A 26,847-nucleotide genomic window follows, 5' to 3' on the forward strand; every position below is an offset into this window, starting at 1 on the left:
ACCATGTGTTTCTTTTGTCCCTTTTATATCCCTTCTCAATACTAACATCTGTCCTCTAGGCAGGAGTGCTGGGACCTCAGTTAAGCCTGTTGATCGACTGACTGAAGATGTCCTGACATACTGCTTCATCAGTCATGTTTCTTCTCGGCTTGAATTATTTTAATGCTATTTTTACCTACTGAATTCTCAAATATGCCCCCTCTCTCATACCAGCTGATTCATCAGACCTTTATTACAGAGAATCTTGCAGTTGGAATTGCTCCCTAGAAGCTGAAAATAGCTCCAATTAATGGTTCATGGGTTACTGGGTAGTTAGACTCTGCCACCTGCATTTATTTACATTATTGGGAGCCTGGATGTCAAAGGCCCTGGGAGGTTTTCTGCACATTATGTTCGGGAAGGTGAAGATCTTATGGTCCCTCATCTTTGCAGAGAAGCAGAACCCCTGAGAAAAATTTTCGGGAGTTGATCCTTTAGTGGAGATTTGTTGAGGGGTGATAGGCTCAGACATGCTGCCCTTTCAAATAACCCATTCTCCCACCTTTCCTTCTTAATTAAAGAAATTATTGCACCAGAGTGGTTAACATCCAGCCTCCAGAGTCATTCTGCTTGGGCTCAAATTTAAGTTTTAGTATTCACTAACCGGTTTTTGCAAAAGTAGCCTTAGCCTTTCTGTACCTCAGTTTTCCCTTTTGCTTACTTGTAAAATAGGGATGATAATATCTACCTTACAAGGTCATTAGGTGGGAATTAAATGAATTAATACAAGTTAAATGTGTAGAAAATAAGTGTCCAATGGATGTTTAGCCATTATTATTATCATCCAGATAATATCATCAAAATGTCTTGAAGAATCCAGGGGATTTGGAGAACCCCTGACCTTCAAGTCCCTCTGAATTGCTTTTCACTGGGAAGAAAATAATGATCTGCTCTATGTAAACCCTCATTGTCACTAGCTCACTAATTAGGTTTCCAACTAATCACAGCCCAGAGGGTAACAGATAAAACTGGAGTATGGAAGAAGGAGTTGTACCTAAAAATAATGAGAAATTTGCTAAAATGTATTGTTGCTATGGAGGCAGCAGGGTATGCAGAAGCAGCAATGGACATGGGAATCAACGGCCTCTGCTTCTGAGCAAACCATTTAACCTCTCTTATCCTCTGATTTCTCACCTGTAAAATGAAGATAAGAATATCTGCCTGCTTTACAACGAATGTTTGTGTTGCTCTAAAATTCATATGTTGTAGCCTCAATCCCCAGTATGATGGTATTTGGAGGTGGGTTCTTTTGGGGGCCAATTAGGGTTAGATAAGACCATAAGACCATAAGAATGGGCCCCTCATTATGGGATGAATGCCCTTATGAAAAAAGGTGGAGTTGCAGGATCTCACTCTGTGTGCATGCAACAAAGAAGTGCCACATGTGGATATAACCAGAAGACAGGCATTTGCAAGCCAGCAAGAGAACCCTCACAGTCCTGGGGCATGGGAAGTCCAAGATCAAAGAGCTTGGGGAAGCATGCCTCATAGAACATTTTGAGAATTAATTACATACAAATGTTAATTATATAGGCACACATGCACACGTGCACATGCACACACAAACACAGAGTTAATATTCATTGAGAGGTTAGCACGGTGCCTGGCATGTAATACATGTTTTAATAAATGTTAGTTATTTTTCTTATTATGCTGCACTATGAATAGGTGCTTGGCTTTCTTCCTGAGTCTGGTCTAATCATCTCTTATATGAAGATCAGTGTGTTTGTGCTCCTGAAACCATGAGAATTCAAAGAGCAATTAAGGCAAAGCCATGAAGAATGCCCCAGAATTGTGTGGCTATGGCCTGTGAGCATAAGTAGACATGGAGGCCTCATCTGATACGTTAATATGGCAGAATAGCCCCTTTGGGCCATCTATTCCATAGATGGAATGTATGTAACTATTGATTTTAGAGTGATCCTGAGTACCCGGACAGAGTATAACAAAAGAAATAGTCCCCGAAGTTTTGCTTTCCAATTGTCTATTTTCTTTGGGCAATTGAATTATCTCTAATGATCATTTTTTTCTGGCTTTGTCCTATGCTATTAGCCATCCCCCTAGCTTAAAAACCTTCCCCCTTGCCCTTCTTGACACCTTATCTTCCACAATGTCTTCTCTTTCTATAATGGCGTCTTCTCAGTCCCTCCATGAGTTCCTTGTCCGTTGCTTATCTCTCAAATGTTGATGACCGTCAAGGATCTGCTGTCACCCCTCTTCTCTTCTCTCCTTATACATCTGTGTCAGAGAGAGCTACTTGTTTACCTCTACATCTAATTTCTCCTTTATTCTTAGTAACAGAACCTCATGTTAGATGGACACATGCCTACTTGGGATAAAGATGATAATTCCCAGACTCCCTTGCAGCCATGTAATAAAGAAAAGGTTATTTTGCATGGGACTTCAAGGAAGAATTTTTTTCTGCCTGTCATCTTCCTTCTGATCTGCAATGAGGGTATGATGGTGAAGCTCAAGCAGCTCCCTTGGGCCATGAGCTGACTTTGAGAGTGAAAGCCATGTTCTAGGGTGGTGGGGTAGAAAGAGAAGGTCCTTTTCAGAAAATGTCATATCAGCTCTAGGTTGCTCACCTACAGACTTGTTTTGTATGACAGAGATAGATCCCCATGTTGTTTAAGCTACTGCTATGTTGGGTTTTCCTGTTACATGCTTGGCACAGGTGAACTTCAAGGAGGATGCAGGCATGGACAATGATTGGTGGAGAGGACGATGGGCTGAAGAGTAGAGATCATACTTTGTTTTGTGTGTACCATTTAAAGTTCTCAAATTATCGTGCAGCTGTAGGGATGTGAAAGACACTCTGTTATTGCCTGACATAAAACTTTCTGCCAAATTGGAGGCTCAAAGTTAGATCCAACTGGTGAAGAAACGAGGTATTTATTGCATACATGGGTTAGTGGAGTAGGGTTCATCTTGCTATACACATAGATGACATTTTGTATAAAACATTCTTTAACCTTCTTTATTTTCCCCTTAATATATTGAGGACCCTTTCCATGTTGATAAATACATATGTATATCATTATTTAAAATGTGCACATCATAGTCTGCTGGAATATATTTGACCACCCCCTTTCCTTCTTTACCAGCCCTTTCCAGCCAGTATCTCAGAAGGTGTATTGGACACCGATGCTTGCTATCACTTGTACATACATTGTGTGACTTTTTCCCAAACTTGGCTCCTCCCTGGTGGTTTTCAGACTAGTTTGGCAACTTACTTATGATCCTTGACTAGCTTTTAGTAGGCATTCTTCTGATCCTCATTTAAGCTTTGCTGGTCTTATGCTGGCACAGGCTCTCTGAAAGGACCCTACCCTCTTTGTGGTTCAAGGCCTCAATATCCCTGCGTGACCTCCATTTTATCAATCTTTGAAGGCCCAGCTCATATACCATCAACTGCTTAAAGTCTCTTCTTACCCACGCTACCAAATGGAAGTCATCTCTCCCTTATCTTTTTTTTTTGAGACAGGGTTTTGCTCTTGTTGCCCAGGCTGGAGTGCAATGGCACCATTTTGGCTAACTGCAACCTCCGCCCCCCGGGTTCAAGCGATTTTCCTGCCTCAGCCTCCTGAGTACCTGGGATTACAGGCACCCGCCACCATGCCTGGCTAATTTTTGGATTTTTAGTAGAGACAGGGTTTCACCATGTTGGCCAGGCTGGTCTCGAACTCCTGACCTCAGGTGATCCACCTGCCTCTGCCTCCCAAAGTGCTGGGATTACAGGCATGAGCCACCATGCCTGGCCCCTGTCCCTTATCATAACAGTTTAGCCACTTACCTGTGCTTCCTATGTGACCTTGACATTTCTAACCATCTCCTTAGGCTCATAGCTCACCCTATCACCTCTCACCAGGCCTTTATCCTTAATGAAAGGATTGATGTCTGACTTACCTCCCAACTCCAGTGATTTTTTCATAGCCAGGGCTTGGGAGATGTTTGTCAGGTAAGTGGCATCTCTGTTGATTTTCCTCATAATAATGTACTGTTCATGATATCCTAGAATGTCAATACCATTTAGAGATTTGTCATTGCAGTAAATCTTAAGGCCTTAGAGGTAAATTTTGTGTCTGAAAACCCACCTACTATGCTGCAGAAGCAGGTAGCAGGAAAGCAGAGTTATATAAATGACCTGGCTGGATTGTTCTGTGTTGTTTTGACCCTTCAAAAGACACAATGAAAGCAAGAAAAGTGGCTTTCCCAGTGCCTCAGCAGTTGGAGACCATCTCAGGTTGCTCTTGCCCTGACCTCATTTACCTGTTGAGATCGTTAGCCCTAAAATGCTTAATCAAACGTGTAATGTCTTAAAATTATCAGGCAGGTCAGACTGACCCTGGCCAAATCCTTTCAACTGGCTGACACACTGGGAATCTAGGGCACCAATTTCAGATATATTCACTGGCATGTGGGGCTTCAAAGAGGTCGAGGAGAAATGGATTGTTTCTTTGCTGGGTGGGGATGTCTACAATGCTTAACGAGGCCATTTCTGGGCTTTGCAGCCTGCTGGTGGGAGGCCTGGTGTGACAGGCAGTGAATGTTTAAGGACAATGAACTGTCTTGCTGTGTGATCACTGAAAGATGGTCTTTTATAGTCTCACTGATGAGTCATCCTCTCTGGGCAATCAATTTTTAGCTTGCTATACTTTCTGCTTTCCCTATGAATAAGTTTATTTATAATCTTCAAATCCTCTATTCCTGCTCGGTCTCTTGTTTTGAACTTTGGCTGGGCACTGGCTGGGAAACTTCAGGCTGTTCAGGCTTAGGGTATGTATTTCAAAGTCAAATTGTCTAGACATCTGTTACAGAAGTTGGTGCGGCTCTGCTGAGCTTGTCACTTGGGAGATGAATTTCTTTATGGCTGGCCTGGCATCGTTAATTTTAGTAAAAAGTTTTTGCATTGTAGTTTTATACACTAATAGTCTGGAAGTGCTCTGCATTACTAATCCCACAGGCCTGGGAAAATGAAAGCCTCTGACAGAGTCTGTCACAGGAAAATATCACCAGCTCCAACATCTGATTACTCCTTGATGTTTCCAATGAATCTGCCAATGCCTGAGCCATCTGCTCCACCTAGGCATTTTTTCTCACTTAATATGAGAATGTAAATATGCCAATAACGCTGAAGAGTGTAACAACAACAGTGATGACGGTGATAGTGGTGATGGCCACCATTTATCAAATAGCAACTACAGACCAGCTGCTGGGCCAGGTGCTCTGTGTACGTCTGTGGTTCCTACCCCCCACTGCATGTTAGAATCACCTGGGGAATATATACAGCAGTCCCACCCCACAGCAATTAAATCAGAATTTTTTTTCCAATATTACTTCCTAGAGCTCCTTTTCATAAACTCTTTTCAAAATTACCATGTAATTTCCCATGATTATTAACGTAATGAATAATCCTGTTAGAGTATGTTGATAATAAAGAGAATAACAAAATTAAAATCATATATGATTCCAACACACAGAAATGCTCTGTTAACATTTTTTAACAACTTCATTGAGTTCTAATTGACATGCAGTTAGCTGCACATATTTGAAATGGACAGATTGAAAAGTTTTGACATTCTATTAGCATTTTAATATATTTCTTCTGATCTCATTTTGTGTTTGTCTTTTGAGACAGAGTCTTGCTCTGTCACCCAGGCTAGAGTGCAGTGGCACAATCCCAGCTCACTGCAACCTCCACCTCCCAGGTTCAAGCGATTCTCCTCCTCAGCCTCCCGAGTAACTGGGATTACAGGCGCCTGCCACTGCGCCTGGCGAATTTTTGTATTTTTAGTAGAGACGGTGTTTCACCATCTTTGCCAGGCTGGTCTCGAACTCCTGACCTCGTGATGCACCCGCCTCAGCCTCCCAAAGTGCTGGAATTACAGGCGTGAGCCACGGTGTCCGGCCTCTTCTGATCTCTTTTCCTCCTTCCCTCCTTTTGTCTCTCCCTCCTCCTTCTCTCCCTGTCCCTCCCTCTTTCTCTAATACACATTTTGTATTCTATTCTTTTTAAGTTAACATTTATGATAAAAATTTTTCTGTACAATTTTATTTTTTTAATACATGAGTGTAATGGCTATACAATATTCTGTTGTATGGCTGTCATAGTTAATTTAACATTCATTTAATTTTGGACAGTTATATAATTTCTACCTTTTTACTATCAGAAACAAAAGTATAATGAACTGTTATAAATTGTCCTTGTCAATTTAGACTATTATATATAGAATTTTGGTTGAGTAAAAAAAAAAAAACTTTTTGCCTCAGTTTTCCCATCTGCAAATGGGGTGCATGTTGATACCTACCATATAAGGATGTTTGATGAATAAATGAAATATTACTTTTGCATAGCAATATTTAGTGCAGCACTCAGCATTTTATTTTTTATTTTTGAGATGGAGTCTTGCTCTTGTCACCCAGGCTGGAGTGCAGTGGCATGATCTTGGCTCACTGCAACCTCTGCCTCCCGGGTTCAGGCGATTCTCCTGCCTCAGCCTCCCAAATAGCTGGGACTACAGGTGACCACCACCACGCCTGGCTAAGTTTTCGTATTTTTAGTAGAGATGGGGTTTCACTATGTTGGCCAGGCTGGTCTTGAACTGCTGACCTCAGGTGACCCACCCCCCCCTCGGCCTCCCAAAGTGCTAGGATTACAGGCATGAGCCACCGTACCCGGCCTCACCACTCAGCATTTTATAAGTGTTCAATTTATATTAGCTGTTGTCTTTATTATTTTTGGCATTTAGCTATATGTGTGTATAGCCTTTCTCCCATATTAAGTGGAACCCCTTTGAAGACTAAAAACTTGTGTTATGCTTTTTGTCTCCTTCAGAGATGACCCCACAGTGGTAAGCACATGGCCAAGCTTATACAATTTTTGAATAAAGTCACTGAATCGATCCATTAGTCAATCAACCAATTCAACCTTTTAAAATGGGTTTTCAACTACCGTAGGCTCTCACAGCTCTCCTCCAGCCTGGAAATTTGGCATGGGCTTTGCCCGTATTTTCTCCTTGCCTCCTGTCATGCTCATTCCCTTTTGAAGCATTCTACATACAGGGAGCTGGGGTTACAAGTGCCTGCAGTAGGGGTGCTCAGGAGGATTCCATGGCCTCTCACACTGAGCATCTCATATAGTTGCCCTAGGGAGGACTGAGACTCATCAGAAGTGGGTGGGGCTGGAGATTGGAAGGAAAAAGAATGGATGCTTTTTCCCGTGAGAGATGAGATGCAGGAAAATAAGGCAAGGGAAGAGCTGAGATGTGGGTAGGGTTCAGGTCGTGGTGAGCTCCGGTCTGATAGGAGTAGGAGTGAAGTTATTTTGCTGGCAGGGGTGGTGTTGGGGGACAATGGCTAGATGATGTGTTTCCCTCCTCATGTGGCTAATCTATGTAAGTTACAGAAGCTTTCCCACAGTTCCATGTTATTGCATGACTCTGGATCTACTGACGGATGGGAGGCAGCCACAAGCAGCAGGCAGCCCCCACTTGCCATTGGATTTGGGGTGTGTGCCAGGGCCAGGATTGGAGGAGAAGCTCAAGGTGATGAATGTTACCTCTTCCGGCATTTTGGATTTTTCATCACTGTGGCAGGATAATTAATTTGACTGCCAATTAATGTTTGTTCTCTATTTTTTCTTCTCCCTTGAAAGCAGGTTGCTAGGGCCTTAGCAAGCCTTGGAATCAGAGATTCCGAGGTTTTTAAGTATGTGAAAAATAGAAGCTTCTGGGAGCCAATTTCTCCTTCTTCGTTTGGAATAACTAAACTGAAAAACAAGATTATACTTGCTATTTTTTTTTTCTTGAAAAGGGAGGGAGAGGGGAGAGGGAGGCTTCCAGCAATTATGGTGCCTCATTTTAATCATGAATCCACACCTGGCTTCAGAGCAGCACCCTAGAAGGCTGCAGTAGCTCAGAGGGGATGGCCATGTAGTCAGCCTGTGAAGGTGAGAATCTAGGCGCCGGGGGTCCCACCCTAAGCAAAGATTCTTGGGCCCCATGTGTGGCATGGACACAGAAGGCCACCATATCTCAAGGGATCACAATGGGCTTGATAGATGAGGATGGCATCGGTAGTCACAATGGACTAATAGTCCCTGCTGCCATTCCTGGTACCACATAAGGCTTCTCAATTCTGGTGCATCTTTAGGAGGAGACCCATTGACAGGATGTCTGACTGAAATTCCCTCCGGCCTGATGAGATGGAGATTTGGAGTTGGAGTTAAGTTTACTACAACAAATTAGAGAAAGGTGTATTTCTTGCAAGCATACATTTTCATGCCCACTGAGATTTCATTCACTCTGCATCTCAAAACTGAAGATGGCATTTCCCCTTCTTACATGGAAGAGTTATAGTCAGAATGAAAGTAAAAGTGGGGAAATTGTGAAAGTGTTATACATTCTTTGAGGGCAGGGATATACCCGGCGTCTACATGGAAAGCCTTCAATAAATGTTTGTTGAGTAAATGATGAATAAATAAGTAAGCAACATGTAAGCGGTTATTTTCACTTGATGGGTTTAGGAAGGGGAACTGGGACACACACTGGCTGAATTTCTCAACTTCTTTGGCCCCTCTAATCTTGAGTGTTACATTCAACTCACTCATTTGACAAAGGCAAGCACGTGGCAGCAACAGAGGCCGGTAAATATCTTCTGAGGTCCCCGTAATAACTGGCTGCCCTGAACATCGGAGAATAGGAGTCGAGAAAGGCAGAGAAGTTCAATTAATTTTCTCTACGCCCACCGACTTGTCATTAGGTCTATTGCCTAATTTTCTTTCACCTGCTCCAGGTTCTTCTAGATGCACAATCTGGGAGACGTGCCTGCCTGATATCCTCCAGTGGCAGAAAAGGTCACATCTGTGTCCTGAACCCATCACAGGGGACCCAGTGTGTCTTGGACCCAGAACTCTGTGGCTAGCACAAAAGCAGGCTTCTGTTTCTTGTTGACCTCTCTCATTTTCCAAACTGCCTGGTACATAAAGCCCTGACTCAAGCCATTTTCCCCATTAGCTCTACCTGTGCATGAATGCCTCATTGCATTTCAAATGTCAAACTCTAATGGAATAATAGGCCTTAACCTAGAGCAGACAGTGAGGCTGATCAGGTGTTAAAAAAGCATTATTAATGAAAATGAGAAAAATGACATATTTAAGAGAGTGTCAAACGAAGAGAACAGTGGGCCGGGATAATGGCTTTGCTGTTCACGGGAAGCAGCTGCAAAGGCACAGGTCTGCTTCAAAACAGACGCAGGGATGCTGTGTCTCAGGGAGTGATGGAGATTGCACCTTTCATCACAGGAGGGCAGCACATTGCCTGAACACTAGCTCCTTGCTTCTCCCTGTGTGCCTGAGACAGATTTCACAGAGGATGGGGAGAGATCGGCAGGAAGCTGTGTTTTCAAACCAACAGGAGTGGGGGCTGCAAGGCGAAGTGGAAAATGAGGGTGATGCAAGTTGCTTTGGGACCAGAAAAGGCCCAGGATAGACTCAGACCCATGAGAGTTGAGTTGAGCAGAAAAAGCCCCAGTGAAGCACCAGAAGCAGGAAGCGAGTTTGTTCATCTGCCTGAGCTTCCAGGCTGATGTAAGGAAAGTTCCTTGACCTTTCTGGCCCCAGTTTTACCGAGACAATAATATCTGTTCTGCCTCCTTCCGGTAATTGTTGTGCTGTGGTAATAGATGTGAAAGTGATCTCAAAATATAAGTATATTTTAAATATATTATATTCAAAGTATAAGTATATAAGTGTATTTCACCCAGCAAGTATTTCTCTAACAATTTATCTAAGAATTTTACATCCATAATACAGGAGGCACTGTGTTACATGCAAAGATAAACATGTAAGAAAACATGACTTTTGAATCTAGATGACCACAGGGTAAGGCAAGTGATGATAAATCCCGAAAGTACAAGGTAAATTAAGAGCTATGAGACTTTACAGGAACAAGAAAGGGCTCATTTCTGGCTTGAGGCCCAATGGAAAGCTGCCTGTGGATACAGGTGGCAGGAAAGTGAAGACCATAGTCTGGGCAGATAGGGCGAGGCAGCGTTCTAAGTGTGGGGAATAGAGAAAGACATGGAATGGAAAGGCCTAGTGGTGTTCACGGAGTGCAGCGTAATTGGTTGTTAGGAATGAAGGGTGCCCATGGAAGTCACTGAAAGATGAAGCTCAAATATGAAGAAGCAGCATGATTATGAGGGTCATGAAAGCTGGGATGAAAAGCGGGAACTGTATTCGTTGCTAATAGAGACCTCTGTAGGAAGAATCTTTTTTTTCTCTTTTTAAAGTTTTTTTTAATCAAGATAAATGCTGTTTGCCTTTTTTTCTTTTTTTCTTTTTAAGACAGAGTCTTGCCCTGTTGCCCAGGCTGGAGTGCAGTGGTGCGATCACAGCTCACTGCAGCCTCGACCTCCTAGGCTCTAGTGATCCTCCTGCCTCAGCCTCCCGAGTAGCAAGGACTACAGGTGCATGCCACCACACCCAGCTAATTTTTTGTAGAGATGGGGTTTCACCATGTTGCCCAGGCTAGTCTCAAAGTCCTGGGCTCCAGTGATCTGCCCACCTTGGCCTCCCAAAGTGCTGCGATTACAGGCGTGAGTCACTGAATTTGGCTGGGATTTTTCAAGTAATTTAATTCGGTTGGACAGTATAGTGTGGACCAAAGAAAGATGGGAAGCCCCTGTTAGGAGGCTCTTGGAATAGTCCAGATGTAATAGACTAAAGGCTGGACTGGGATAATGATAAGAGAACAAAAAGGAAGGAATAAAGGCAAGAAATGGGAAAAAGGAAAAATCATCAAGTGCCCATTAGATATAAGGATCCAGGGAGAGAAGGTTGAGATTAGGAAGGGGAGGGGCCAAGAATGAGCCTGAGGAGATAAAGTGCAGTTGGACTCAGAAGAAGCTTTTGGGCCACTCTAAGGTGTCTGACTCCCGTCAGTAGCTACGTGGAATCCACGGAGCTTCTAACTGACACAAGGATGCCATCCAAGTTTTCTTTTGGGAGGATCCCATCTAGAATGGAGTCAGCAAAAGTGGTGGCAGAGAGAACTGTCAGAAAACATTATTATCTATTGTTAAGATTTAAAAAACTTGATGAGGGCCTGGCACAGTGGCCCGTGCCTGTAATCCCAGCATTTTGGGAAGCTGAGGCGGGCTGATTGCTTGAGCCCGGTACTTTGAGACTAGCTTGGGCAACATAATGAGACCGCCATCTCTACAAAAAATACAAAAATTAGCCAGGTGTGGTGGTATGCTTCTGTGGTCCCAGATACTCTGGAGGCAGAGGTGGGAGCATGGCTTGAACTCGGGAAGTCAAGGCTGTAGTGAGCTGTGATTGCTCCTCTACACTCCAGCCTGGGTGACAGAACAAAACTCTCTCACAAAAAGAGAGAGAGAGAGAAAAAAAAAAAGCTGATGGGATGTGAGGATCATGTGATGAAAGGCAAAAGAGGCAAAATTATTTTTGAGTTGGAACTTAGAAGGGAAAAAAAGGAGTTGAAGATGACTCAGTTTTCTACCTGTGGAAAGTAGGTGTATGGTGACGTCTATTACTGGGAACCAGGAACACAGGCAGAGGAATGACTTTGTGGAGAACATAAATTAATTCAGTTTTGGACATGCTGAGTTTTAAGTGCTGTTAAAGATCCAGGTGAAGATGTTTAGGAAGTAGCTAGAAATAAAGACCAAGAGCTCTTTGGAGACACAGGGGATGAAAACAGCAATGAGATTCAGCCGCACAGAGGTATAAATAGAAACAGATCTTGAACAGCACCAAAAACAGCACCAAGCATAGGCTCCTCAGTAACTCAGCCTTTACGAGGCATTTTATAGTCTATACGGAGCTTTAACAACCATTATGTCTTTTGATCCTTAGAACCCTGTAGGGTAGGTAGTGAAGGCTTCGTTAAAGGCTAGGTCTGTTGGCAAGACAAATGTATGAACATGGGGAGATCCAGTGGCCTGATATCACAGTGATATTCGAACTTACTTTGCAGAGGAAATTCACCCATTTTTCTTGATCATTTCTTTATTGCTTTGGGCCTTTGGAGGAAAAAATTTCCTCCTTTCTCTTTGAGTTAAACTCTTCATAAAGATCACTGGGAGAGAAATTTCTATAAGACAAAATAGATAGGATATTGTTATATCCGTCAAGATATTGTTATATCAGTCAGGAATGCTTTTAGCTGCAGGTAACTAACAAAAGTTGAACATAGGGGTTTGTTTTCTTATATGAGAACCAGTCTGGAGATAGATAGGGAACTGAAGATGTTGATTCAGCAGTTCAATGAGAACTAACTTTCTTGGCCTTTAAAGTTATTAGATGACTTCCATGCTCTAAGCATCACGTCCTTCAGTGCAGGAAAAAGAGAGGATGCCATTTACATTGATTTCTTTTTCATTAGCAAATAATAAACCTGATCAGAAATGCTGCAGAAGACTCTTTCTTACTTATTGGTCAGAACTATGTCATGTGGTTACCCCTAGCTGTCTGTGTGTTTAGGAAAGTGAGACTATAGCTTTTCCATTCTCTGTAATGAAGCCAGACAAGGAAGACAAGGAAGAAGAAAGAGTCTGGCAATGGACGTTTGGTTGGCCAAACAGCAGTGCTTGCTATGCAGATTACCTAATCATGCCTCATTGTCTCAGTCATAACATTTACTGTTATTGTTAAAAACTGCAACCATAAACATAATAAGGCAATGGAAATAATTCCTGATCATTATCACAGATTGTTTTACTTTTTAAAGTTTTTTTTTTTCCACATTTTTTCACATTTACAAAAATCTGCTTTCTTTCCTTACTGCAATCTTTTGAGGCAGAGGTTCTCTGATAGATGAGGAAACTGAGTGCAGGAGTGGCTGAGTGACTTGCCTAAAGTTGTGAAGTTGGTTAGTAGCAGAGCTGGAATGACCTGATTCTAATAACTGCTCCAGTGTGGCCGGGGCATGAGTAGTCATGACAAAGCTCTCAGCCAGACGTCTTTCTATTGGACCACAAGGCTTTATGTCCAAATGCTAAAATGGTTACTCTTCCAAGTTCTGGGGCCTTGGCATCTTGACAGATGAGTTAGAATGTGTGATCTGGGTCCAGCATGTCCTTCAGGCTTCCCATACTGCCTCTGGTCATAGGTGAGTAGGGACAGTAAGGTGCTGGAGAAGGACAAGCCCCCTGCAGAGGTCCTTTCCCCATTATTAGAATTCTTCCCGCACCACCTCTCCTTACAACTGGATAGATGCTGTAGACTGAGAGACAAAAACAACTTTACTGCTCCATACATGTAGTAAGGCATCTAGGAAACTTGCTAAATAGAAAAGAGGTATTCATTTGTGAGCAAACAACAACATCATCAGTGTAACGAAGCCACACATGGAAATGTGGCCCAATTGCTGAGATTCTCCAGGTGACCAGGCTCAACCTGTTACATTTGTCTGTAATCCCCAGACTACAAGCAGTGGGACACCTAGTGTCCCGCTTCACATCTCTGGGAATTCCTGGGGAAGGGGCATATATTTTCCCAGTGATTTTTTGTTCTGGCTTTTCTCTCTTTGTTTAATTATTTCAGTTTATGATTCATATTACCAAATTAAGTATATACCAAACAGTATATAATCCTATTATAAATCTTATCACTTGGTGCTGGTTACTGCTCTAATTCTTTCTCGCTCTCAAAATATTGCCTCCACAGGGCTGTGTGTATTTCAGACTTTACCTAAGCTTTGAGGCCCTGCAGGGGATGACCCAGCTAGGACCAGGGTGAGGCAAGTACCGTACAACCTTAAGAGTGAGCACCTCCTAAAATTTTGCAGCCTAGGTACCACTCTTTTTTTTTTTTTTTTTTTGAGACATAGTTTTGCTCTTGTTGCCCATGCTGGCATGCAGTGGTGTGATCTTGGCTCACTGCAACCTCCACCTGCCGGGTTCAAGCAATTCTCCTGCCTCAGCCTCCCAAGTAGCTGAGATTATAGGCGCCTACCACCATGCCTGGATAATTTTTGTATTTTTTTGTGGGGACAGGGTTTCGCCATGTTGGCCAGGCTGGTCTCCAACTCCTGACCTCAAGTGATCCACCTGTCTCGGCCTCCCAAAGCGCTGGGATTACAGGCATGAGCCACCGTGCCTGGCCCCTAGGCACCCCTCTTACCTTACCATAGTCTGGTTCTGGGGATAGTATCCCATCACAGAAAAGCAAACAACTTAAAACTGATTAATATCTGTTCTTTAAATCTCTAAGCTATTCTCACCCCAATAGCGTTTATTTATCCTCTGCCGCACGGAGGCTGAACTATTTTTCTCTCAGCTCTTCTCTCTGGGGCTCGTTTTGTATTATGTGTTTGGATATTGAATCCTACCTTTCTTCTCTTCTCCTTTCCTTAGTTCCTTTCAGCTCAGCCAGAGCATGCTCTCTGGGCATCCTTCATTTGTGAGAGTCCATCAAGATTTTTCACTAAACAAAAATGAGCTCTTTGTTCTACCTATGAAGAACATTGGTGCAGTCCCATAACTGCAGGCTATCGATCTCTAGAGAAGTGGCAGATCAGTGTATCTGGACCGTGTCTCTAAAGATGCTCAAAATCTGGAGACAGCTGACTGTACTCACCAGGGGGCCTTTTTGCTGGGAAGCAGTGCAACGAGGTGAACAGAGCACTGGCTTTGAAAATGGCCAGCCTGGGGCTGTGGAGCTGGCTGGGTGCATGCTGGCAACTTACAAGTTGTGTGGGTTTGGGCCAGTCTCTTCACCATCTTGAGTCTCAGTTTACTCATCTGTAAAATGGTGTTGAAATTATATAAGATCGTATGTATGAAGTTCTTTGTAAACTGTATAGTACTTTAAATGCTCTTGTTATTATAATATAACAACAATAACAACAACGAACCCAAGGACAGGCTCCAGAGTATTTGTTAAAGCAAGTTTCTTATTGTGTAGGCATGGCTTGTGTGGCCGGGGTAGGATGACCCGGACTAAGGTAAGAGTACTGGAGATGCAGCCGCAGGAAAACAGGACGCCATGTTTTCTACTGAATGACCCACTGCAGGAAGTCACCTGCTTCGCCCACTTGTCCCCACAGAGCTCCTCTCTCAGGAGTAGCAATTAAGAAGGGTCTGAAGTGGCAAGTCCAATTAATGACTAATTGCTAAAAGTGCTAGAGGAATTTTAACAAGGCTCCTAATGATCACTTAAGAGACCATTAGGTGCATGCCTGAGGCAGTGGCGTAGCCGGAGGAAAACAAACAAAAACCTCTGATCTCTTGGTGGGGGGTCTCTCCTTCAAGGGCATTTTAAAAGCATCTCTGAATTGGAAGTCCGCTGAGATGTGGCTGCAGAAATAATGCCTAGGACTCCCTCTGTTTGTGTTCTGTCTTTGGATTTCATTTTCAGTGTCAGCAAAAGGAACAGAGTGGAATTCTGTGCAGTATTAAGTGCAAATTTAGAGCTGGGAAATTGACACTTGGCTTTGTTATTTCTCGTCTATTTATATGTGAGTATCAACATATTTTAAAACAATGCTTTGACTACTGCAGCATATCTTCCTTACTGGCCGATGGGAAACATGGAAAATTCTAGGTAAAAAATTATCTCCCTTGTATTTTCAATGAGAAGCGCTGTATTACAAGAGGCCGAGCGCGGTGGCTCACGCCTGTAATCCCAGCACTTTGGGAGGCCGAGGCGGGCGTATCACGACGTCAGGAGATCGAGACCACGCTGGCTAACACAGTGAAACCCCGTCTCTACTAAACAAAAAATACAAAAATATTAGCCAGGCATGGTGGCGGGCGCCTGTAGTCCCAGCTACTCGGGAGGCTGAGGCAGGAGAATGGCGTGAACCCGGGAGGCGGAGCTTGCAGTGAGCCGAGATCACGCCACTGCACTCCAGCCAGGGATACAGAGCAAGACTCCATCTCAAATAAAAAAAAAAAAAAAGGGGGGGGGGGGCTGTATTACAAGAAATTAATCCTAATGAATGAACCAAACATTTGCTACCTTTGTTGGGAGTAGGGTGGGAACATGGCTTCTTGGGTATGGGGATATTCTTTAGAGCAGCCCATTTTAGGATCTTTGGTGACATGGTTTGGCTCTGTGTCCTCACCTAAATGTCATCTCGAGTTGTAATTCCCCCGAGTCGAGGGAGGAGAGTGATTGGATTATGGGAGTGGTTTCCCCCATGCTATTCTCGTGATAGTGAGTCTCACTAGATCTGATGGGTTTAAAAGTGGCAGTTTTTCCTGTACTCACATTTATTCTCTTTCCTGCCTCCTTGTGAAGAAGGTGCCTGCTTCCCTTTCTGCCATGATTGTAAGTTTCCTGAGGCCTTCCTGGAGCTTCCTGTTAAGCATGTGGAACTGTGAGTCAGTTAAACTTCTTTCCTTTCTAATGACCCAGTCTCACCACAGGGGAGTCTCAGTGAGCAGTGGCTTGCTGAAATGAGGAAGAGACTTTCCCACTGTTCTCATTTTACTTTGGAGGCTTCTCATTAGAAATGACTGGGAATATTGTTTCTGGAATTTTTTAAAAAGCCACATATTTAGTTCATGGTAAATGGGAAAAGTGAAATTAATAAAATCCCGAGATAAGAAAGTGAGACTTAGAATATTAACCTTCTTGTTTTAATTCCATGTTTCTTAACAGTGATATTTAAGAATTAACTTCTTTATTTTGTTTCTATTACTGCAGAAATTTTTTTTTCTGCCCTTCGGAAAACCTACTGGCCTATTTGCAAAGAAAAGTACTTACTTACACTTGCTCTAAATACGCCCTGGTCGAAATGTAATAAGGAGGCATATTCCTGTTTGTGGTTCAGGACTTAATACATGAGGCAAATTCCTGTATCATCCATGGGGGATTGAAGTGTATTTATTTTTGAGACAGTCTCATTCTGTCGCCCAGGCTGGAGTGCAGTGGCGCAATCTTGGCTCACTGCAACCTCCACCTCCTGGGTTTGAGCTTCTTATGTCTCAGCCTCCCAAGTAGCTGGGACTACAGGCACATGCCTGGCTAATTTTTGTATTTTTAGTAGAGACAGGGTTTCACCATGTTGGCCAGGCTGGTCTTGAACTCCTGGCCTCAAGTGATCTGCCTGCCTCAGCCTCGCAAAGTGCTGGGATTCCAGGCATGAGCCACCATGCCTGGCCTGAAGTGTAAATTTGTTTAAAACTACAGTAACAAAAGAGTCCAATGCCTTTTCCATGGTCAGCCCTGCTTTATATTTAGGGATGCTGTGCGTTAGTTACATTACATTTTCAGTAAGTGGGACTGAATTTTAGAGAACTGATAGAAGCTATCAGAAGGTATTTGAAGCTGTGATTCAGTAAAATGCCTGCACATAGAGGAATTACAAATGTGGCTAGAACCAAGTCCTGGTGACTTGAGAATATTATAACATGTTTTACTGTAAATGTTGATGTCAGTGTGTTACAGTGTCTGTAATTCACTTTACATACTTTAGTGTAGATTGGATAACAGTAAGAATGTGTGTGAGTTTAAGCTGTATGTTTGGGGGAAACCAGTGGCCCTAATCAGAAGTTCATGCTCCAGGAGTGTCCAGCTAACAATTAATCAGAAAAAGCCATACTCCAGATGGAGCTGCTGGGGACTTCTGCTATACTTATTTTTGATCAACCCTAGAGGATTTGCTGATTAGAATAATAGATGTTAGGAATGAGGTATAACAGGTGAAATTAGTGACTTGTTTATTAGCCTAATTGACGTTTGTAAAGGGCTCTTTTTGGTGAAATTAGTGTTATTAAAGAAGTATGAATCAGTTAAAATTCTTTAAAGATACCCTGTACCCTTTTACAAATAAGGTATAACAATCTAGCGAGCCCTCTAGGGAGATCTCATTATCTGATGCCTCATCACCTGTGACCAGAGACAGTGTGGGAAGCCTGAAGGACATGCTGGACCCAGATCACACATTCTAACTCATCTGTCAAGATGCCAAGGCCGCAGGACTTGGAAGAGTAACCATTTTAGCATCTGGACAAAAAGCCAATAGAAAGAGGTCTGGGCTGAGAGCTTTGTCGTGACTTACTCATGCCCCGGCCACACTGGAGCAGTTATTAGAATCAGGTCATTCCAGCTCTGCTACTAACCAACTTCACAACTTTAGGCAAGTCACTCAGCCACTCCTGCACTCAGTTTCCTCATCTATCAGAGAACCTCTGCCTCAAAAGATTGCAGTAAGGAAAGAAAGCAGATTTTTGTAAATGTGGAAAAAAAAACCTTTTTAAAAGTAAAACAATGCTGTGTAATGATCAGGAATTATTTCCATTGCCTTATGATGTTTATGGTTGCAGTTTTTAACAATAACAATAAATGCGATTGAGACAAGGTGGGATGATTAGGTGATCTGTGTAGCAAGCATTGCTGGTTGGCCAATCAAATGTCCATTCCCGGTCCCTTCTTTTACTAGAATGTACAAGATTGCATTCTTTTTCAATAAGGGATAGGATAGTTAATATTTTATGCTGTGCCAGTCAAATGGTCTCTTTTCCAATTACTCAATTCTGCCTTGTCCCATGAAAGCAGCCATGGACAATATGTACAGGCAGGGCTGGTCTTTGGTTCATGGATAGAAGTTTGTCAACCCCTGCAGATAAGTGTTTCATTCATAACAGGTGAATCTTTCAAGCCACATTGGATTACCTAAAATGATGAACCCACGGGATGTCAGTGAGCAGATAGAGCAGAGTGTGTGGAAGATTTTGTGATTACTTGATGATAAATGTTAGTATGCATGTGGCCAAATTTATCGAGAGACTTGCTTCCATCATATGTTTGTAACAGAAAATAAGCCTCATATATCTGAAAAATGTTGGTGAATACTTACCTAACGACTTCATGGTTGTATGTACTGAATTGATGTAGGCCATGACCTTGAACACCTTGGTCACGATCAGGATGCTTCTCTGAGATGGCAGCCCCACTCCTGCAGTGATTCATGATTATGCTGGTACATGGTAGGTGCTAAATGCAGATTTGCTGAATTAATGAATGCATTGACCTTTTTCCCTTGGCAATTCAGTTTGAGGTGGATGTATGGCAGATGCACCTGACAGCAATAATTTAACTTAAGGTCATGGCCTACGCCAATTCAGTATATAACTTAAGCCTACGCTGAGAATGACCCTGTATGGCAGACACACTGGAATGTGTGTTTAGAGTTTTGAGCTGAGGAATCCAGAAGTGGCTAACCCAGAGGGTCATTCTTTACTGATGAGGAACGCCTAAGCCTTTGGACAGTCCTGTGGAATGTGGGCTGTACAGGGGATTGAGGCCTTTTGTTTTGGGGTAAATGAAAATTGCCAGGTGGAGGTTGTTAGGGGAGGGTGTTAAGTAAAAATGCTATATAATCTGCATGTTTTCTGCAGAATGGCAGTTCTCCTGTCCAGCCTACCACCTCTGGGCCATTCCCATATGTAAGTTTCCCTCAATAAACCCCATGCCTTGTTTGCTGGCTCTTGGTCTCCTATTTGTCCTTTTGAAACTGGTGCCATCCCTATTGAAGTTAGTAGGGGTCCAGCACAACCATGGGCTATTTCCTGGGGTCCTGATGTACTTAGTATTTAACGATCAGTGTGAGCATGAGAATTAGGTAAACATATGGATTAAAATTGTGCACACTTACAGTATTGACTTAGATATGTTCACTCATAAACATCATCTGATGGTTAAAGTCCTGCTTAATATCAGGTTGCATGGAGTAGGACAATGAGCTTTGTACACAAAACAAAAAAACGAACTTTGTAAACAGGTTATTTTTATGCCTCATATGTCTTAATTTGGTCAACATGATTTGGAGATGAAATTTTAATTTTTGAAATGAGTGAATCCTCATTGTACATAATCTAGAGATAATTGAGGTAATTGCTGACTATGACTGGGAGAATAGGGGTGGCACCTTCTTTTTTTCTTATTTAGCTTTTTTTCTCTCTTCCTCTATAGCTGCCTCCCATTGCAATGAGACTTTTCTTGTTTTAATATGTCTCATAATTTGCAAACTGAGCAAATCTTTATTAAGCAACTCTCATGTGCATATCACTGTGCTAGTTGCCCCAAAGGCACAAAGATTAAAAAAGGTAGTCCTCGATCTTAAGGTCAAGTGGAAAAAAGGAGGTAACACTTTTTCCAATGGGGGGAAAAAGCTTAGAAGGCTTCATTTAATCTGGACCTTCAAGGACAGGTAGGGTTTTGACGGATGGTAAGGGCTTGCTGGTAGAGAGAACTGGGTGGGAAGACTTAGAGTTGGGAAAGCGTTTGCATGAAGGTAAATAGTCCAAAGTCAGGCCTGGAGATGGGGGTTCTTTTTCATGTATATCTTGGGAACCTGGGGGTTGTGAGGGAGGATAAGAAAGCTTGGCAGGGAGAATACTATCGTGCTAAAGGAAGTGTTTGATGCAGCTTGAGCTTTAACATCTGCTGGTCTATTCTAAGTGGACAAGAGCCAGGATATGCACGGTGCTGAGTGGTTATCCAGAGTGAAGAGAAAGCTGTACCTGTAAAGGTGGCCCTCTCTAGAATTGAGGGGCTTGAGAGAGCCTGAGGAGACAGTGAGCTGGGATGCTGGTAGGCTGCTGGGACTTGGTCTCTGTTCCCTGCCTCCCTCCCATTCCTCACCATCTGAGGATGATGAGGCGTAGCCAGCTTCCTTGGCAATGTTTTTTTTTTTTTTTTCTGGCTGCATAAGAATTGTCTGGGGTTCTTTTAAAAACTCAAGACTGCTCAGGTCCACTCTAAATCTAAATCAGTGAACGTCTGAAGTCCACTGAGTTTAGGTGTATGCAATTTAATCCTTTGCTGAGTTTGAGTGTATGTAGTTTAATCCTTGCAATGATATTGCGGCAGAGCTACATTATATGACTTCAGGGGGCTCAAGTAAGTGGTCTGAGAAAATGGCAAAGCCAAGGCCTAGCACTAAGATAATTAGCTCCCAGGCCCCTGCTTTTTCTATTACACCAGTGCTGTCTCAACAACAAGACCGGCTCTCCTCAAAGCCAACTGTAAATGTTTTCAAATCATGGCATGTTCTGGCCTTGTTTTGTATGAAGACATTAGTAGTCCCGGGGGAATATTTCAAAGCAAAGTCTTCTTTTCAGCATGCGTAGTTGGGCACTTGTCATTTAAGTTTCAAGAGAGAGGAGAGGGTATATATATCAAGTATTCCCTGGCTTCTGTTAAAATTACCTTGGGTTTTGGAAGATTTTGTTCATGTTTTAAACCTTTTGTTCCTGAGGTGCTATTCTGGATGGTCAGGTGATGAGCAGGTTTCAAAAGAAAGAATGATACATTTCAGGTTGTCTGCTTAATGATGTTCAAAAGAAGCCAGTGTAGGTGATTGGAGTGTGAACCCATGGGCAGGGTATGTTTTAATTTCCATTTAAAGTGGGGCGCAAGCCGGTGGGGAGCCAGCCTGACCTCATTTAACTGGCAAAAGGTAGATATGTGCATAGCTAATAAGAAAGCATTTTATATTTGTAAAAGGCTTTATGCTTTGAAATTTCTTTGACACATTTTATTATACTTTTGATTCCTCTAATAGTCCCAAGAGGAGGTCAGTATTATTATAACCTCTTTGGCTATATGGAAAATGAGATGTAAAAAAATGTAGCAGTGTGCCCAATGTCACCTATAATCCCACAATCACATTGGCACAATTACAGTTCTAGAGATCATGTCTGATGCTGTTTCTGTTACAGTAAAAGCAACCATGAGACAGGGTACACTCTCCCCTTTTAAATTAAAGTGAGATCACTATATTACTAGGTATCACTTCTGACTGTGTGGATTCATTGATCAATCAGGCAAAAAACTTCATTCCTTTGGACTCTAAAATCCTCTTTTGAAAAATGAGGATGACAAAGGAGCCCTAAGTCTCCTTGATATCTTAAAATTGTATTTTTCTTCTAGTGGTTTACTTTCCGTGGAACATTACATGCTTCCTTACCCCACTTCCAGGGAAGGTCAAGTGTATTTTAGCCTGCTTCCCAGGATTGGATTGGATATTTTGGATTTCATAAGCATGTCTAAAAACCCTTAAGACTGCTTTTTTTTACTCCAAGAATTGAAGTGGGGGAGGTAGGGAATCAACTAATGAGGTCCATCTTTTCCCTTATTGTGCATAAAGTATAGCTATGCTATGATGTCATTAAAAATTCTTTCGGAGCTATTTGGTAGAGATACTTGTAGAAAAAAATAGAAAGATGGAAGGAAGACAGAAGAAAAACCCAGCCTGTTCTGGCAGAAGGCTGTTCTGATAATTCTAAAATGCAAAACATAGGTGTTGGAAAAGAAAAAGCATCAACAGGGTGAAGAAGCAGAGAGAATTAGTTAAGAGGCCTTTAGAATCCATAATGCCAGCCTCCTCATTTTATAGGTATGGACCTTATGCTTGAGAGAGGTACATACCTTACCCAAAGTCATATGGCAGGCAATGGCAACGCCAGGCTGGAAAGAAGAGTGCCAATTTTTGAATGTCTATTTTGTCAGGGGCTTTAAAAATCCCCCAGTTTCTATGAGTTCATGTCCTTTGTAGGGACATGGATGAAGCTGGAAATCATCATTCTCAGCAAACTATCGCAAGGACAAAAAACCAAACACCGCATGTTCTCACTCATAGGTGGGAATTGAACAATGAGGACACATGGACACAGGAAGGGGAACATCACACACCGGGGCCTGTTGTGGGGTGGGGGGAGGGGGGAGGGATAGCTTTAGGAGATATACCTAATGTAAATGACAAGTTAATGGGTGCAGCACACCAACATGGCATATGTATACATATGTAACAAACCTGCACGTTGTGCACATGTACCCTAAAACTTAAAGTATAATAATAAAAAAAAAAAACTCCCAATTTCGTGGGTTGAAGTATGTTTCTCTCAGTTTCCCATTTTCCCAGTCTCAATTCATATGTTGACATCCTTACCCCGGTACCTTGGAATATGACTTTATTTGGAGATAGTCTTCATGAGGTTAAGAGTTAAGTCAAGTTAAAAAGAGGTCATTGGGTGGGCTCTAATCCAATGTGACTGGTGTCCTTATAAAATGGGGAGATTTAGATACCCATGAGCTTACAGAAACAACATCATGTGGGCCGGGCGCAGTGGCTCACGTCTGTAATCCCAGCACTTTGAGAGGCCGAGGCAGGTGGATCACGAGGTCAGGAGTTCAAGACCAGCCTGGCCAACATGGTGAAACCCCATCTCTACCAAAAATACAAAAATTAGCTGGACATGGTGGCACGCATCTGTAGTCCCAGCTACTTGGGTGGCTGAGGCAGGAGAATCACTTGAACCCGGGAGGCGGAGGTTGCAGTGAGCTGAGATTGCACCACTGCACTCCAGCCTGGGCGACAGAGCGAGACTCCATCACACATACAGAAAAATGAACACCATGTGAACATGAAGATGGACATTTACAAACCAAAGAGAAAGACCTGGAACAGAGCCTCCTCGAACAGCCCACAGGAATAACCAACCTGTCCACACCTGGATCTCAGACTTTCAGCCTCCAGAACTGGGAGACAATAAATCTGTTGTTTAAGTCACCCAGTTGGTGGTACCTTGTTATAGCGGCTCTAGGTGATGGTTACCCCCAACAACTTCTTTGGTGGGTATTGTTTTTCTTGTAATATTTAATAGTTGAGGAGGCCGAAAAGTTGTTAAGCAGGGAAGTTATGTTAGATTTCAAAGTCCATGCAGCTTTTGCCATGTGATGTGGCTCTGCTGGGAGGAAGAGCTATGAGTTAAATAGGTCTTTCCTCTCCTCCTTTACCCTACATTATTTAGGTGTGAAACTGTCATGGAAGGCCTCAGTGCATTTAGTGACCACCCAGCTTTATAGTTGAATCATGAAGTTTTTGTTTTTTTTTCCCCCCTCAAGAGAGGGTTTTTCCTCAAGTGTTTTCAACTGTGAGAATTGGTAGGCCACAGGTCTAGGTGGATAAGCTCTTAGCTTTAGCAGTTGGAGAATTTAAACTCTTCAGTATATCAAGTGGTTTGTTTCACTTTAAACCCAAACGTCTACAGCTGCAAGTAGAAATAGTATAACCAGTCAAATGTCAGGTCACAATTATGCAGAAATTAAGATGCAGTGTTTCTTTTCAACACCAGGAAGCCCACTGTGAACGGGGCTAAAATGTAAGGTTAGGAAGCCCACTGGAGTGATTGCTATGAAGCAGTCTTAAAAGCTGCTTAGGTTGAGAAGATGTGTGGTTGTTTCATTTTTTTAAACAGTTCCAAAAAAATAGTTTCTCTCAGTGTTGGCCTGTAAACTCTAATAGTTTGTTTTCCAAATCAAGGTAACTGTTTTGTAGAAAAATTATGTTTTATTGAATCGTGTTTTGTAGAAAAAGCATATTTAAGTACTTTTTTGTTTTTGTCTTGAAAAATCTCGAAACTTCAGCTTCCTTAGCTATGAAATGTGGTAAGATCTGCCTCATGAGATTTTTGTGGGTGTGAAATGAAGTGTGTGTTAGGAATTTTGGGAAAGTAGAAAGTGGTACACCAAAGTAAATAGTAGTTTTAATTAGACTATCAGTTTACCCAGGTAAACGTTAAAATAGCCTTAGAATCCATTCATTCAGAAGTGAAAGCCAAGGCTCCCTTCTCCTATTTTTGAAGACCAGAGTGAGTATATTTGTGTATGGCATACGACAATACTTTGGGGAAAAACGTAAGTGAATTCAAGGTCTTGATATTATTAACTGACGTGTTCCTCCTCTCCCTCTTGATAAATGGCTTACAGCTACATCTAAAGGTTTTCACTCTATTTGTTCTTGTATTTCTGGCTCTACTGAGTCAGGCATGGTTTGCACTGGCCACGGTCCAAGGTTTGAGTTTTTAAAAAAGTGAAGAAGACAAGCAGCTGTGTTGTACCCACAGCACCAAACCCAGTCACCTAACACAACCTCACTGTTCCCGCTTATAGCCATCTGGGTGGGTTTATGGCAATCAGGGGCAAAGAAAAGGAAAAAGGTATATGCAGTTCCGGGAGATTTGCTGGGAGGAGGTGGCAGAAGGTGCCTGCAGAAGTGGGGAGTGTGGGATTGGAGCGCAAGGGGGCCATGTAGAAGCGTGCCTCTGGAGACTTCCTTGGTTTGAATTCCAGCAGTTTCCCATCTATGCCAAAGTTTTCTCATTTATAAAATGGGAATGATGAAAGTCTGGTGATAAAACAAGTTATATATGTAGGCCAGCACATGGCAGCACTCGATGCTGGCCATTGTTACTCTCTTATTTTGATGATCTGTTTGTGTGTCCTCTTCCCCTGTTAGACTGGGAGCTCCTTGAGGATGTCTTGTTCATCTTTCTGTCTGCTAATATGAATATTGTTGAAGGAATGAACCAAAAGGACTACAGGAGTCTTGTTTACCTTCAACGTCTCTCTTAGCCTCATCTATCATTATTCTTGAGGATAACATGAAAGTAAGTTGGAGGGGTTTGGTTACCCAGCAGTTGGCAGGGATGGGATGAGAAATCTCTCCATTTTTTTTTGAAACCATTTGGTTCTGGTTGTAGACAAGACATACGAATACTATGGCTCACTGATAGCCCCTCAGTGTCGACAGCAGCAATTTTAAAAGTTAAGGGTCAAAAGAGGCATTGGAGGTTTGTTGTTACTTAGAATGTGCAAGCAAGCGCCTGCCTAGAACAAAGTGGCTGAATATAAAATTTGCCTTGAATGAGCAGCATCAAGGATAAGGTCATTTCTTTACTGATATTGAGTGGCTCATTTGTTATCACAGTCCTCTGCTGTCCTGTCTCTGCCTTTCTTTCTGGCTTTGCAGGGCCTTGCCTGCCCTTCCCTCCTGTCTTTGCTCTCCTCTGATGTCAGCGTTGTTTGTGTAGAGGCCAATCCCCATCCTAAGAGAGCAGGTGACTCAAGGGAAGAACCACATGTCCTTACATTTCCCACCTTTCACCGCTTCCTCATCCCACATTGATCAAGACAAAAGTAAGCACTCAATAAATGTTGGCCGGATTTCTTCCTGCCTCCCTCTCTTTTCCCCAAAGCCAAACAGGCCAAACTTGGCTACCCATAGCTTTGAGGCTCATACAATTGAACACATTTTCTAGGGTCACAACTGAACAACTAGATCAGCTCACATGCTATTAGGAATAGTAAGTAGCAGGTAATTCAGTGGGTTTAACACCCAGAATGGATTTCACTTTTCCCAGCTCTCAGTTTTGAAGCCTTACTGATGTGTAGCAGGAAACATAGCACTATTATTGTAAATCCAGTAGAATACAGGGTCCTGCAAGTCCTGTATAGTGGCCTTATCACTGTGAACACCAGCATAGTCATGGGGAAGTTGGCCTGGGTAGCAGAGGGTTTTGGCCTGTTTATGGGGGCAGTCTCCTCTTCTGCTGTCACTGTTAGATCACATGTTGGGGTCCCTTGTGAAGCCCATGTTCTGTGGATTCCATGTCTGCCCCTTATTTCAGTCATACCGGATTTGTGAAAATGGTTTTTTAGAGGGTAATAGTCTGGCTGTCCTTTAGAAATTATATATTTTAAGTGGATGGTTGCGAGAGACTTGGAGTTTTCTAGAAGATTTACTTCAATTAAATTGTGTGTGGGGCATGTGTGTTAGGGGTGTGTGTCAGGGAGGTCCCAGGAAAGCTTTAGAACCAGCTGGGCCATTTCAATGTTCAGAATGAAAACAGAAAAGTTTACCTTTGTATCCTGGAAGGGGTAGATGGGAAACATGCATTCCATACTTTTGGAGTTTATTTTGGCAGCAGGACATAGCCTATTTCTTTGGCACACTGTGTCTAGTGGATTACATCATGGGCATTTGTTTA

This window comes from Pan paniscus, chromosome 12 (genome assembly GCF_029289425.2).
Source record: "Pan paniscus chromosome 12, NHGRI_mPanPan1-v2.0_pri, whole genome shotgun sequence".
In the NCBI taxonomy this organism is placed as follows: domain Eukaryota; kingdom Metazoa; phylum Chordata; class Mammalia; order Primates; family Hominidae; genus Pan; species Pan paniscus.